The sequence below is a fragment of the Triticum aestivum genome, chromosome 6D (assembly GCF_018294505.1).
Source record: "Triticum aestivum cultivar Chinese Spring chromosome 6D, IWGSC CS RefSeq v2.1, whole genome shotgun sequence".
Classification (NCBI taxonomy): Eukaryota; Viridiplantae; Streptophyta; class Magnoliopsida; order Poales; family Poaceae; genus Triticum; species Triticum aestivum.
This window is the reverse complement of record NC_057811.1, coordinates 74,844,011-74,859,424: the sequence shown is the minus strand read 5'-3', so window position 1 is coordinate 74,859,424 and position 15,414 is coordinate 74,844,011.

Here is a 15,414-nt window from a genome sequence, read left to right as displayed (position 1 = left end):
TCCTAAAGGTCTTACTTGGCACTTTATTGAAACAAAACCTATAAAACATGATTACTACAGTAGCATAATCATGTGAACACACAAAAATAGTAAGGGTAAATATTGGGTTATCTCCCAACAAGCGCTTTTCTTTAATGCCTTTTTAGCTGGGCATGATGATGTCAATGATGCTCACATAAAAGAGAAGAAGTGAAACATAAAGAGAGCATCATGAAGCATATGACTAGGACATTTAAGTCTAACCCACTTCCTATGCATAGGGATTTTTTGAGCAAACAACTTATGGGAACAATAATCAACTAGCATAGGAAGGCAAAACAAGCATAACTTCAAACCTTTAAGCACATAGAGAGGAAACTTGATATTATTGCAATTCCTACAAGCATATGTTCCCCCCTCATAATAATTTTCAGTAGCATCATGAATGAATTCAACCATATAACCATAACATAAAGCATTATTTTCATGATGCATAAGCATAGAAATTTTATTACTCTCCACATAAGCAAATTTATTCTCCTTCATAATAGTAGTGGGAGTAAACTCAACAAAATAACTATCATGTGAGGCATAATCCAATCGAAAATTAAAATCAAGATGGCAAGTTTCATGGTTATCATTATTCATTATAGCATACATGTCATCACAACAATCATCATAGATAGCAACTTTGTTCTCATAATCAATTGGAACCTCTTCCAAAATAGTGGATTCATCACTAAATAAAGTCACGACCTCTCAAAATCCACTTTCATAATTATCACAATAAGATTCAGCACCCTCCAAAATAGTGGGATCATTACTTTCTAAAGTGGACACTCTTCCAAACGCACTTTCATCAATATAATCATCATAAATAATAGGCATGCTTTCATCATAATAAATATTCTCATCAAAGCTTGGGGGACTAAAAATATCATATTCATCAAACATAGCATCCCATAGCTTGTAGCTTTGCATATCATTAGCATCATGAATATTCAAAGAATTCATACTAACAACATTGCAATCATGCTTATCATTCAAAGACTTAGTGCCAAACATTTATAGACTTCTTCTTCTAACACTTGAGCACAATTTTCCTTTCCATCATTTTCACGAAAGACATGATAAAGATGAATTATATGTGGCAACCTCATTTCCATTTTTTGTAGTTTTCTTTTATAAACTAAACTAGTGATAAACAAGAAACTAAAAGATTCGATTGCAAGATCTAAAGATATACCTTCCAGCACTCACCTCCAAGGCAACGGCGCCAGAAAAGAGCTTCGTTGACGGGATGTGAGTGTCGCTTACCTAGCCTCCCCGGCAACGGCGTCAGAAAAGAGCTTGATGTCTACTATGCAACCTTCTTCTTGTAGACTCGTGTTGGGCCTCCAAGCGCAGAGTTTTGTAGGACAGTAGCAAATTTTCCTCAAGTGGATGACCTAAAGTTTATCAATCCGTGGGAGGCGTAGGATGAAGATGGTCTCTCTCAATCAACCCTGCAACCAAATAACAAAGAGTCTTTTGTGTCCCCAACACACCCAATACAATGGTAAATTGTATAGGTGCACCAGTTCGGCGACATGATGGTGATACAAGTGCAATATGGATAGTAGATATATGTTTTTGTAATATGAAAATATAAAAATAACAAGGTTGCAAGTAACAAAAGAGCGAAAACGGTATTGCAATGCTTGAAAACAAGGCCTAGGGTTCATACTTTCACTAGTGCAAGTTCAACAATGATAACATAATTAGATCATATAACAATCCCTCAATGTGCAACAAAGAGTCACTCGAAAGTCACTAATAGCGGAGAACAAACGAAGAGATTATTGTAGGATACGAAACCACCTCAAAGTTATTCTTTTTGATCGATCTATTGGGATATTCCTATAAGTGTCACAAACAGCCCTAGAGTTCGTACTAAAGTAACACCTTCAGACACCATCAATCAAAACCCTAATGTCACCTAGATACTCCAATGTCACCACAAGTATCCGCGGGTTTGATTATACGGTATGCATCACACAATCTCAGATTCATCTATTCAAACCAACACAAAGAACTTCAAAGAGTGTCCCAAAGTTTCTACCGGAGAGTCAAGACGAAAACGTGTGCCAACCCCTATGGATAAGTTCACAAGGTCACAAAACCCGCAAGTTGATCACCAAAACATACAACTAGTGGATCACGTGAATATCCCATTGTCAACACAGATAAGCACATGCAAGACATACATCAAGTGTTCTCAAATCCATAAAGACTCAATCCGATCAGATAACTTCAAAGGGAAAACTCAATCCATTACAAGAAGGTAGAGGGGGAGAAACATCGTAAGATCCAACTATAATAGCAAAGCTCACGGTACATCAAGATCGTGCCAAATCAAGAACACGAGAGAGAGAGAGAGAGAGAGAGATCAAACACATAGCTACTGGTACATACCCTCAGCCCCGAGGGTGAACTACTCCCTCCTCGTCATGGAGAGCGCCGGGATGATGAATATGGCCACCGGTGATGATTCCCCGCTTCGGCAGGGTGCCAGAATAGGGTCCCGATTTGTTTTTGGTGGCTACAGAGGCTTGCAGCGGCGGAACTCCCGGTCTAGGTTCTGTTCTGGAGGTTTGGGGATATATAAGAGGTGTTGGCGTCGGGAACAAGTTACGGGGGCCCATGAGGCGACGACAAGGATGGGGGGTGCGCCCTCCACCCTTGTGGTGGCCCCGGGACTCCTCTCCGATATCTTTTCGTTCCAGTATTTTTTATATTTTCCAAAAATAATCTCCGTAAATTTCCAGGTCAATTGGACTCCGTTTGATATTCCTTTTCTGTGAAACTCAAAAACAGGGGAAAAAACAGAAATTGGCACTGGGCCCTAGGTTAATAGGTTAGTCCCAAAAATAATATAAAATAGCATATAAATACATATAAAACATCCAAGATTGATAATGTAATAGCATGGAACAATCAAAAATTATAGATACGTTCTGTCTTCCTTTTCCGATCCATTCTACCTAGTTGTTATTTGTCTTCGTGTTTACTCAGTACTACATCATTTCATTCTCATATTCGTCCTCATCTGATGAGGATGAATACATGAGGTTCCCGTAGAAGTACTCAGTGTCCGGAGCCATCCTGTCTGCTTCAAAGTAAGGACAAAAGAAGTCAATTTTTTTCGCTATGACATTTGGCCGAACACTTGTTGGGCATGGTGTCAACATCTGGAGTGGCAGAAGGTACCTGGGAGACTATCGGGTCAGGGGTGGTTCCACAACATTGCTGGTCTAACGGTGGAGGTCCGGCAAGGCCTCGGCGGGCGGTGCACCAACGACGTTGGACCTAGGAGGTAGCGGATGTAGGGAACGAATGAGGGATAGAGTGATGAAAACAAAGGGGCTGGGTGGGGTTATTGAAAACAAAATGATTTTTCAGACTATGAATAGTAGCAATATGGCAATACGTTACTATTTATATCCAAGCTTTGAATTTGGCAATGTTCACAGTTTGGCTTATCTGCATCTTTCTACTACGAACGTACTCCTTCTAAGACAAGAATTTTGGGACGGAGGGAGTAGTATGTAGTATTGTAAAACATAGGTTTTGGGGGAACTGGCTCAACCCTCAAAGGGGTGGCCTATCACATATATATAATGATGACATACAAGTCCAATACCAATAAGGCATGGTTTACACAGTAGGGCTACAATACGAAGTCTAACACCCTCCCTCAATCTCAACTCACTCCTGAAATATCTAGGAGGTTGAGATTGCGCCTACAGACCTCAAACATGGGAGAAGGTAGAGGCTTGGTGAAGATGTCGGCAAGTTGATCTTTTGAAGAGATAAACCTGACTTGTAGTAGCTTCTGTGTGATGACCCACAAGTATAGGGGATCGCAACAGTTTTCGAGGGTAGAGTATTCAACCCAAATTTATTGATTCGACACAAGGGGAGCCAAAGAATATTCTCAAGTATTAGCAGTTGAGTTGTCAATTCAACCACACCTAGATAACTTAGTATCTGCAGCAAAGTATTTAGTAGCAAAGTAATATGGAAGTAACAGTAACAGTAGCAAAGTAATATTTTTGGGTTTTGTAATGATTGTAACAGTAGCAACGGTAAAGTATATAAGGGGAGAACAATATGTGAAAAGCTCGTAGGCATTGGATCGGTGATGGAGAATTATGCCGGATGCGGTTCATCATGTAACAGTCAAAACATAGGGTGACATAGAACTAGCTCCAATTCATCAATGTAATGTAGGCATGTATTCCGAATATAGTCATACGTGCTTATGGAAAAGAACTTGCATGACATCTTTTGTCCTACCCTCCCGTGGCAGCGGGGTCCTAATGGAAACTAAGGGATATTAAGGCCTCCTTTTAATAGAGTACCGGACCAAAGCATTAACACATAGTGAATACATGAACTCCTCAAACTACGGTCATCACCAGGAGTGGTCCCGATTATTGTCACTTCGGAGTTGCCGGATCATAACACATAGTAGGTGACTATAGAATTGCAAGATAGGATCAAGAACTCACATATATTCATGAAAACATAATAGGTTCAGATCTGAAATCATGGCACTCGGGCCCTAGTGACAAGCATTAAGCATAGCAAAGTCATAGCAACATCAATCTCAGAACATAGTGGATACTAGGGATCAAACCCTAACAAAACTAACTCGATTACATGATAAATCTCATCCAACCCATCACCGTCCAGCAAGCCTACGATGGAATTACTCACGCACGGCGGTGAGCATCATGAAATTGGTGATGGAGGATGGTTGATGATGATGACGGCGACGGATTCCCCTCTCCGGAGCCCCGAACGGACTCCAGATCAGCCCTCCCGAGAGGTTTTAGGGCTTGGCGGCGGCTCCGTATCGTAAAACGCGATAAATCCTTCTCTCTGATTTTTTTCTCCCCGAACACGAATATATGGAGTTGGAGTTGAGGTCGATGGAGCGTCAGGGGGGCCACGAGGCAGGGGCGCGCCCAGGGGGGCAGGCGCGCCCCCCACCCTCGTGGACAGGTGGAGGCCCCCTGACATGGATTCTTCTTCCAGTATTTTTAATATTTTCCAAAAATACATTCCGTGGAGTTTCAGGTCATTCCGAGAACTTTTGTTTCTGCACATAAATAACACCATGGCAATTCTACTGAAAACAGTGTCAGTCCGGGTTATTTCCATTCAAATCATGCAAGTTAGAGTCCAAAACAAGGGCAAAAGTGTTTGGAAAAGTAGATACGACGGAGACGTATCAACTCCCCCAAGCTTAAACCTTTGCTTGTCCTCAAGCAATTCAGTTGATAAACTGAAAGTGATAAAGACAAACTTTTACAAACTCTGTTTGCTCTTGTTGTTGTAAATATGTAAAGCCAGCATTCAAGTTTTCAGCAAAGATTGTGACTAACCACATTCACAATAACTCTTAGGTCTCATGTTTACTCATGTCAATGGCATAATCAACTAGCGAGCAATAATAATAAATCTCGGATGGCAACACTTTCTCAAAACAATCATAATATGATATAACAAGATGGTATCTCGCTAGCCCTTTCTGAGACCGCAAGACATAAATGCAGAGCACCTTTAAAGATCAAGGACTGACTAAACATTGTAATTCATGGTAAAAGAGATCCAGTCATAGTCATACCCAATATAAATTAATAGTAATGGATGCAAATGACAACAGTGCTCTCCAGTTGGTGCTTTTTAATAAGAGGGTGATGACTCAACATAAAAGTAAATAGATAGGCCCTTCGCAGAGGGAAGCAAGGATTTGTAGAGGTGCCAGAGCTCGGTTTTGAAATAGAGATAAATAATATTTTGAGCGGCATACTTTCATTGTCAACATAACAACCAAGAGATGGCGATATCTTCCATGCTACACACATTATAGGCGGTTCCCAAACAGAATGGTAAAGTTTATACTCCCCCTCCACCAACAAGCCTCAATCCATGGCTTGCTCGAAACAACGAGTGCCTCCAACTAGCAACAGTCCCAGGGGGAGTTTTGTTTGCAATTATTTTGATTTAGTTTGCATAAAGCATGGGACCGGGCATCCCGATGACCAACCATTTTATCGTGAGTGAGGAGCGGAGTCCACTCCTCTTGAGAATAACCCGCCTAGCACGGAAGATACGGACAACCCTAGTTGATACATGAGCTATTCGAGCATACAAAACAGAATTTCATTTGAAGGTTTAGAGTTTGGCACATACAAATTTACTTGGAACGGCAGGTAGATACCGCATATAGGAAGGTATAGTGGACTCATATGGAATAACTTTGGGGTTTAAGGGATTGGATGCACAAGCAGTATTCCCGCTTAGTACAAGTGAAGGCTAGCAAAAGACTGGGAAGCGACCAACTAGAGAGCGACAACAGTCGTGAACATGCATTAAAATTAATAAACATTGAGTGCAAGCATGAGTAGGATATAATCCACCATGAACATAAATATCGTGAAGGCTATGTTGATTTGTTTCAACTACATGCGTGAACATGTGCCAAGTCAAGTCACTTAAATCATTCAAAGGAGGATACCACCCCACTATACCACATCACAACCATTTTAATAGCATGTTGGCACGCAAGGTAAACCAACTCATAGCTAATCAAGCATGGCACAAGCAACTCTAATCTCTAATTGTCATTGCAAACATGTTTATTCATAATAGGCTGAATCAGGAACGATGAACTAATCATATTTACAAAAACAAGAGAGTCGAGTTCATACCAGCTTTTCTCATCTCAGTCAGTCCATCATATATCGTCATAATTGCCTTTCACTTGCACGACCGAACGATGTGAATAATAATAAGAGTGCACGTGCATTGGACTAAGCTGGAATCTGCGAGCATTCAATAAATAGGAGAAGACAAGGCAATATGGGCTCTTGGTTAGATCAACAATAATGCATATAAGAGCCACTTCGACAATTTCATTATGGTCTTCTCCTATCAACCCCCAAAGAAAGGAAATAAAAACTATTTACACGGGAAAGCTCCCAACAAGCAAAAGAAGAACAGGAAATCTTTTTGGGTTTTTTTTTAATTATTACTACTACAGCAAGAAACATAAACTAGCTTAAAGCTACACTAATTTTTTTTGTTTTTCTTAAGATTTAACAAACACGCAAGAAGAAAGCAAGAAAAATAAAATAAACTAGCATGGATATTACAGTGAAAAAGTATGAGCACCGACATCTAGCAATGTGTGAACATGAATGTAATGTCGGTGAGAAATATGTACTCCCCCAAGCTTAGGCTTTTGGCCTAAGTTGGTTTATTGCCACGGATGGCCTGGCGGATATCCATAGTTGTAGCCAGGGTTGTACTGAGATGAAGAAGACTCTGATTGCCACTGGTTGGCAATCGTCTCCGGATCCCACTGGTAATTAGACTGTCGTGGAGGTTCAAATTGTGGTTCCGGCTCCGTGGCTGGTATAGGGTTCCGGTTGGCGTGAATGGCCGCCAGCGGAATGAGATAATACCTGCAGATAAATCAAACAAGGAAGGAGCAGGCAAGGTAATAGTCTCGGGGTGATGTTTACCAAAGAACAATTTGTATTTAAGCGCCCCTTCCCTATTTTTAATAATAAAGTCATGCGCTACCATACTCTTATAATCTAAATAAGCAGTGGGCAGCAATTTTTCTTCTTTTTCATAGTGCCTAATAGGTATGTTATAATGTGCAGCAAAGCGTGAAGCGTAAATACCTCCAAAGATGGGTCCCTTTGTCGGTTCAAACTTAACCGTTTAGCAATAATACCGCCCATACTAACAATGTTATCGCAGAATAAACCATGGAACAAAATGATAATATCAAAAACACTAAGGTTTCCACAGTTTCCGCGACCAATTAAGCAATGGCTAGCAAATATTGCAAAGTAGCGTACAACAGGAAAATGTATGCTAGTGATTCTTGCATCGAAAACCTTCCTAGTTTCCCCTACAGCAATAGTATCAATGAACCCGTCCACATCTTTACGATGTGGTTCCTCTAAGCTACCCTCGAAAGGTATTTTGCAAACCCTGCAAAATTCATATAGTGATATCTTCTTAACCACATCATATAAATGAAACTCTACTGAAGGAGGTGATTCCTTAGGATAATAGTATAAGTTTTGCACAAAAGTATTGGTGAGTAAGAGATACTGTTCGCGTTGGTCGTGGAGGAAGTCGGTGAGGCCTGCATTCTCAGCCAATTCATAAAAATCATCATAAATCCCGGCTGCTCTCAAGAAATCGTCGGAAGGCCATTCACACAGCCGAACCTCCGCAGTGCGAGGCAGATTATATTTGGGCCTCTCTACTTCCTCACTTTGCCTTTCCTTCGAGCTTCGGCTCGATGAGCCCCTCAAAAATCTCTTCATTATTTTTTGAAAAATTCTGAAATTTTTAGTAACTTCAAATAAAAGTGAACAGAGCTCAACCAAATTGATAGCAACTACTCCTACAAGTGCCTAGAGACTATATCATGCATTAGAACTACTTGGAACCATATAAATTTGACATGCAAGCACAAGAACATGGTCACCTAGGCAGCACAAATTTGCAATGAATAAAGCACTAGAACAAAAATTAATTGGACCAATGGAGGAGTCACATACCAAGGAACAATCCCCTCAAGCAGTTTTGTGAGAGGTGCTTTGAGCAAGGAGATCGAAAATCGCAGCAAAATGAGCTAGAACTCGTGCTTGAGCTGGATAGTGATTTTTTTGGGAGGAAGAAGAAGTGTGTGGGTGCAGGAATAAGTGGAGGGGAGCCACCATGGGCCCACGAGGCAGGGGGCGCGCCCTGGACCCTCGTGGCCAGGTGCTTGCTCCCCTGCTGTGTTCTCAGTGCCAGATATTCTCAAATATTCCAGAAAAAATCATATTTCAATTTCGGGGCATTTGGAGAACTTTTATTTTCGGGGTATTTTTATATTGCACGGATAATTCAGAAAACAGACAGAAAAATACTATTTTTACTTTATTTCAACTAAATAACAGAAAGTAAAAGGAGGGTACAGAAGGTTGTGCTTTCTAACTTCATCCATCTCATGCTCGTCAAAAGGAATCCACTAACAAGGTTGATCTAGTCTTGTTAACAAACTCATTTCGAATAACATGGAACCGGAGAAATTTCGAATAACACTATGTTACCTCAACGGGGATATGCACATCCCCTATAATAAGAATATCATATCTCTTTTTGACAGTAGGAAGAGGAAATTCAAAACCTCCAAAAATGATTGATGGAATTTTTCCAATAGAGTTGATACTATGAACTTGAGGTTGTTTCCTCGGAAAGTGTACCGTATGCTCATTACCATTAACATGAAAAGTGACATTGCCTTTGTTGCAATCAATAACAGCCCCTGCAGTATTCAAAAAGGGTCTTCCAAGAATAATAGACATACTATCGTCCTCGGGAATATCAAGAATAACAAAGTCCGTTAAAATAGTAACGTTTGCAACCACAACAGGCACATCCTCACAAATACCGACAGGTATAGCAGTTGATTTATCGGCCATTTGCAAAGATATTTCAGTAGGTGTCAACTTATTCAAGTCAAGTCTACGATATAAAGAGAGAGGCATAACACTAACACCGGCTCCAAGATGCACATAAAGCAGTTTTAACATAGTTTCTTTTAATGGAGCATGGTATAGTGGGTACTCCTGGATCTCCAAGTTTCTTTGGTATTCCACCCTTAAAGGTATAATTAGCAAGCATGGTGGAAATTTCAGCTTCCGGTATCTTTCTTTTATTAGTAACAATTTCTTTCATGTACTTAGCATAAGGATTCATTTTGAGCATATCAGTTAATCGCATACGCAAAAAGATAGGTCTAATCATTTCAGCAAAGCGCTCAAAATCCTCATCATCCTTTTTCTTGGATGGTTTGGGAGGAAAAGGCATGGGTCTCTGAACCCATGGTTCTCTTTCTTTACCGTGTTTCCTAGCAACAAAGTCTCTCTTATCATAACGTTGATTCTTTGCTTGTGGGTTATCAAGATCAATAGCAGGTTCAGTTTCTACATCATTATCATTACTAGGTTGAGCATCATCATGAACATCATCATTAACATTATCACTAGTTTCATGTTCATTGCCAGATTGTGTTTCAGCATCAGAAATAGAAATATCATTAGGATTCTCAGGTGTTTCAGCAATAGGTTTACTAGAAGCATGCAAAGTCCTATCATTTTTCTTTTTCTTCTTTTTAGAAGGACTAGGTGCATCTATATTATTTCTCTGAGAATCTTGCTCAATTCTCTTAGGGTGGCCTTCGGGATACAAAGGTTCCTGAGTCATTTTACCAGTTCTAGTAGCCACTCTAACAGCATAGTCATTATTCTTATTATTCATTTCATTGAGCAAATCATTCTGAGTTTTAAGTACTTGTTCTACTTGAGTGGTAACCATAGAAGCATGTTTACTAATGAGTTTAAGTTCACCTTTAACTCTAGACATATAATCACCCAAGTGTTCAAGCATATCGGAATTATATTTCAATTGTCTACCAAATAAGCATTAAAGTTTTCTTGTTTAACAATGAAATTGTCAAACTCATCTAAGCATTGTCTAGCAGACTTATAACGAGGGATATCACCTTCATCAATTCTATAGAGAGAATTTACCTTTACTACCTGTGTCGGGTTATCAAGACCATGAGTTCCTTCAATAGGTGATGAATTAAGATAATATATTTCTTCAATAGGCGGTAAATTAAGACCATGTATTTCTTCAATAGGAGGTAAATTCTTAATATCTTCCGCTTTAATACCATTTTCTTTCATAGATTTCTTTGCCTCTTGCATATCTTCAGGACTGAGAAATAGAACACCTCTCTTCTTCGGAGTTGGTTTAGGAATAGGCTCAGGAGTTGGCTCAGGAAGTGTCCAATTATTTTCATTTGTCAACATATTATTCAATAGAATTTCAGCTTCGTCCGGTGTTCTTTTCCTGAAAACAGAACCGGCACAACTATCCAGGTAATCTCTGGAAGCATCGGTTAGTCCATTATAAAAGATATCAAGTATTTCATTTTTCTTAAGAGGATGATCGGGCAAAGCATTAAGTAATTGGAGAAGCCCCCCCCCCCAAGCTTGTGGGAGACTATCTTCTTCAGTTTGCACAAAATTATATATATCCCTTAAAGGAGCTTGTTTCTTATGAGTAGGGAAATATTTAGCAGAGAAGTAATAAACCGTATCTTGGGGACTACGCACACAACTAGGGTCAAGAGAATTAAACCATACCTTAGCATCACCCTTTAATGAGAACGGAAATATTTTAAGGATATAAAAGTAGCGAGTTCTCTCATCATTAGTGAATAGGGTGGCTATATCATTTAATTTAGTAAGATGTGCCACTACAGTTTCAGATTCATAGCCATAAAAAGGATCAGATTCAACCAAAGTAATTATATCAGGATCAACAGAGAATTCATAATCCTTATCAGTAATACAGATAGGTGAAGTAGCAAAAGCAGGGTCAGGTTTCATTCTAGCATTAAGAGATTGCTGCTTCCATTTAGCTAATAACCTCTTTAGATCATATCTATCATTGCAAGCAAGAATAGCTCTAGCGGCTTCTTCATCTATAACATAACCCTCAGGCACAACAGGCAATTCATATTTATTAGGGGGAGAGTCTTCATCATCACTATCTTCAATATTATCAGTTTCAATAATTTCATTCTCTCTAGCCCTAGCAAGTTGTTCATCAAGAAATTCACCAAGTGGCACAGTAGTATCAAGCATAGAAGTAGTTTCATCATAAGTATCATGCATAGCAGAAGTGGCATCATCAATAACATGCGACATATCAGAATGAATAGCAGAAGCAGGTTTAGGTGTCGCAAGCTTACTCAAAACAGAAGGTGAATCAAGTGCAGAGCTAGATGGCAGTTCCTTACCTCCTCTCGTAGTTGAGGGATAAATTGTTGTTTTTGCGTCTTTCAAGTTCTTCATAGTGACCAGCAGATATAAATCCCAAGTGACTCAAAGAATAGAGCTATGCTCCCCGGCAACGGCGCCAGAAAATAGTCTTGATGACCCACAAGTATAGGGGATCGCAACAGTTTTCGAGGGTAGAGTATTCAACCCAAATTTATTGATTCGACACAAGGGGAGCCAAAGAATATTCTCAAGTATTAGCAGTTGAGTTGTCAATTCAACCACACCTGGATAACTTAGTATCTGCAGCAAAGTATTTAGTAGCAAAGTAATATGGAAGTAATAGTAATAGTAGCAAAGTAATATTTTTGGGTTTTGTAATGGTTGTAACAGTAGCAACGGTAAAGTAAATAAGCGGAGAACAATATGTGAAAAGCTCATAGGCATTGGATCGGTGATGGAGAATTATGCCGGATGCGGTTCATCATGTAACAGTCAAAACATAGGGTGACACAGAACTAGCTCCAATTCATCAATGTAATGGAGGCATGTATTCCGAATATAGTCATACGTGCTTATGGAAAAGAACTTGCATGACATCTTTTGTCCTACCCTCCCGTGGCAGCGGGGTCCTAATGGAAACTAAGGGATATTAAGGCCTCCTTTTAATAGAGTACCGGACCAAAGCATTAACACATAGTGAATACATGAACTCCTCAAACTACGGTCATCACCGGGAGTGGTCCCGATTATTGTCACTTCGGGGTTGCCGGATCATAACACATAGTAGGTGACTATAGACTTGCAAGATAGGATCAAGAACTCACATATATTCATGAAAACATAATAGGTTCAGATCTGAAATCATGGCACTCGGGCCCTAGTGACAAGCATTAAGCATAGCAAAGTCATAGCAACATCAATCTCAGAACATAGTGGATACTAGGATCAAACCCTAACAAAACTAACTCGATTACATGATAAATCTCATCCAACCCATCACCGTCCAGCAAGCCTACGATGGAATTACTCACGCACGGCGGTGAGCATCATGAAATTGGTGATGGAGGATGGTTGATGATGACGACGGCGACGGATTCCCCTCTCCGGAGCCCCGAACGGACTCCAGATCAGCCCTCCCGAGAGGTTTTAGGGCTTGGCGGCGGCTCCGTATCGTAAAACACGATAAATCCTTCTCTCTGATTTTTTTTCTCTCCGAACACGAATATATGGAGTTGGAGTTGAGGTCGGTGGAGCGTCAGGGGGCCCACGAGGCAGGGGGGTGCGCCAGGGGGGCAGGCGCGCCCCCCACCCTCGTGGACAGGTGGAGGCCCCCCTGATGTGGATTCTTCTTCCAGTATTTTTAATATTTTCCAAAAAATACGTTCCGTGGAGTTTCAGGTCATTCCGAGAACTTTTGTTTCTGCACATAAATAACACCATGGCAATTCTGCTGAAAACAGCGTTAGTCCGGGTTAGTTCCATTCAAATCATGCAAGTTAGAGTCCAAAACAAGGGCAAAAGTGTTTGGAAAAGTAGATACGACGGAGACGTATCACTGTGCAACACGTTCCGTCACAAAATGATAGTCAATCTCAATGTGTTTAGTCCGTGCATGGAACACCAGGTTTGACGACAGAGACGTAGCACCGATGTTGTCACACCAAAGGACCGAAGGATGTGGCTGAGCAACTCCTAGCTCTCGAAGTAGGGACTCAATCCATATAAGTTCAGCAGTTGCATTGGCAACCGACTTGTACTCAGCTTCTGTGCTGCTGCGGGAAACAGTGGCTTGCTTGCGTGCACTCCAGGCGATCAGATTAGGACCCAAGAACATAGCATGTCCCCCCGTAGATCGCCTATCATCTGGACACCCAGCCCAATCAGCATCAGAGAATGCAGACAGAACTCCGGAGGAACTGGGGCGCAGGTGAAGACCAAAGGAGACAGTGAGACGCACATAACGCAGTATGCGCTTCACAGCAGACCAGTGTACATCAGTGGGAGTATGAAGATACTGGCACACCCTGTTAACCGCAAAGGAGAGATCAGGACGCGTGATCGTCAGATACTGCAGGCCACCAACAATACTCCTGTACTCAGTAGCATCCTCAGGAGAGAGAAGAGCACCATCAGCAGCAGAAAGGGTGTCAGTGGAGGACATGGGCGTAGGCGATGGCTTGCACTTGAGCATACCAGCACGGCGCAAGAGATCAAGAGAGTACTTCTTCTGGGTGAGAGCCAAACTGCCACGAGACTGATGAGCGACCTCAATACCTAGGAAGAAATGAAGATGTCCCAAATCCTTAACTGCAAAATCACGACCAAGTGCAGTCACAAGAGCATCAGCAGCCGTCGGAGATGAGCTCACCAGGACAATATCATCCACATACACAAGGAGGTACATGGTCACACTCGGTCGCTGAAACAAGAACAGTGAAGTATCAGCCGTCGAAGGAATGAACCCATGAGTGCGTAGAGCTGAAGCCAGGCGAGCATGCCAGACACGGGGAGCCTGCTTAAGTCCATATATGGCCTTCGTCAGATGACAGAGATGATGAGGCTGAGTGTGATCAACAAATCCAGGTGGCTGCCGCATGTAAACCTCTTCTTCAAGCAATCCATGAAGAAAAGCATTCTGCACATCGAGCTGGCGGAGAGACCATCCGCGAGAAACTGCCAGAGACAGAAGAAGTCGAATAGTGGTAGGCTTGACAACTAGGCTGAATGTATCCTCATAGTCCAAGCCCTGACGCTGTTTAAAGCCCTTAGCCACGAGGCGTGCTTTGTAGCGCTCAATGGAACCATCTGCATGTTTCTTCACCTTGAACACCCACTTCGAATCAATGATGTTGACGCGAGACGAAGTGGGAACAAGTGTCCAGGTCTTATTCTTCATAAGAGCATGATATTCTTGTTCCATAGCAGCCCTCCAGTGTGGAATACTCATAGCGGCTTGATAACTGCGTGGTTCGGCGGTTGGATCATCCACAGCATGAGCCAGGCAAGCATCAAGATAGGTGACTGTGCCATCGGTGCGCTCCTTGGGACGAACAATGCCACTGCGGCTGCGAGTGTGTGGACGTCGCGGGGGAGCAAACACCGGGGCCGGCGGGATGTCCGGAGCAGGTGAGGCTGGTCCAGGGGACTCCGGCGAAGAAGGACCGGGTGACGTCGGACCGGGCGACGGCGGACGAGGCGACAGCAGGCCAGTCGACGTAGGCCCCGGCGGCGTGTGAGCCGCTGTAGACCCGGGCGAAGTAGGCACCAAGGACGCCCGTGCAGATGGCGAGGGCGACGATGGAGGGGAGTCCGGGCGAGGAGGTGGCGACGGAGACTGCTCAGAGGAGGCCCGGTCGCAGTAGCCAACATGGGCTTCGGCCCAGGCGCGGTTGGAGACGGGGCGCCCGGTGTGGGGTCGAGAGCGGGAGGCGGTGCATGCACCGGCCGATCGACGTGCACCACAGGCGACATAGCGGGTCCGTCAGGGAGGAGTTCCAGGCGAGCTCCACGTCCAATT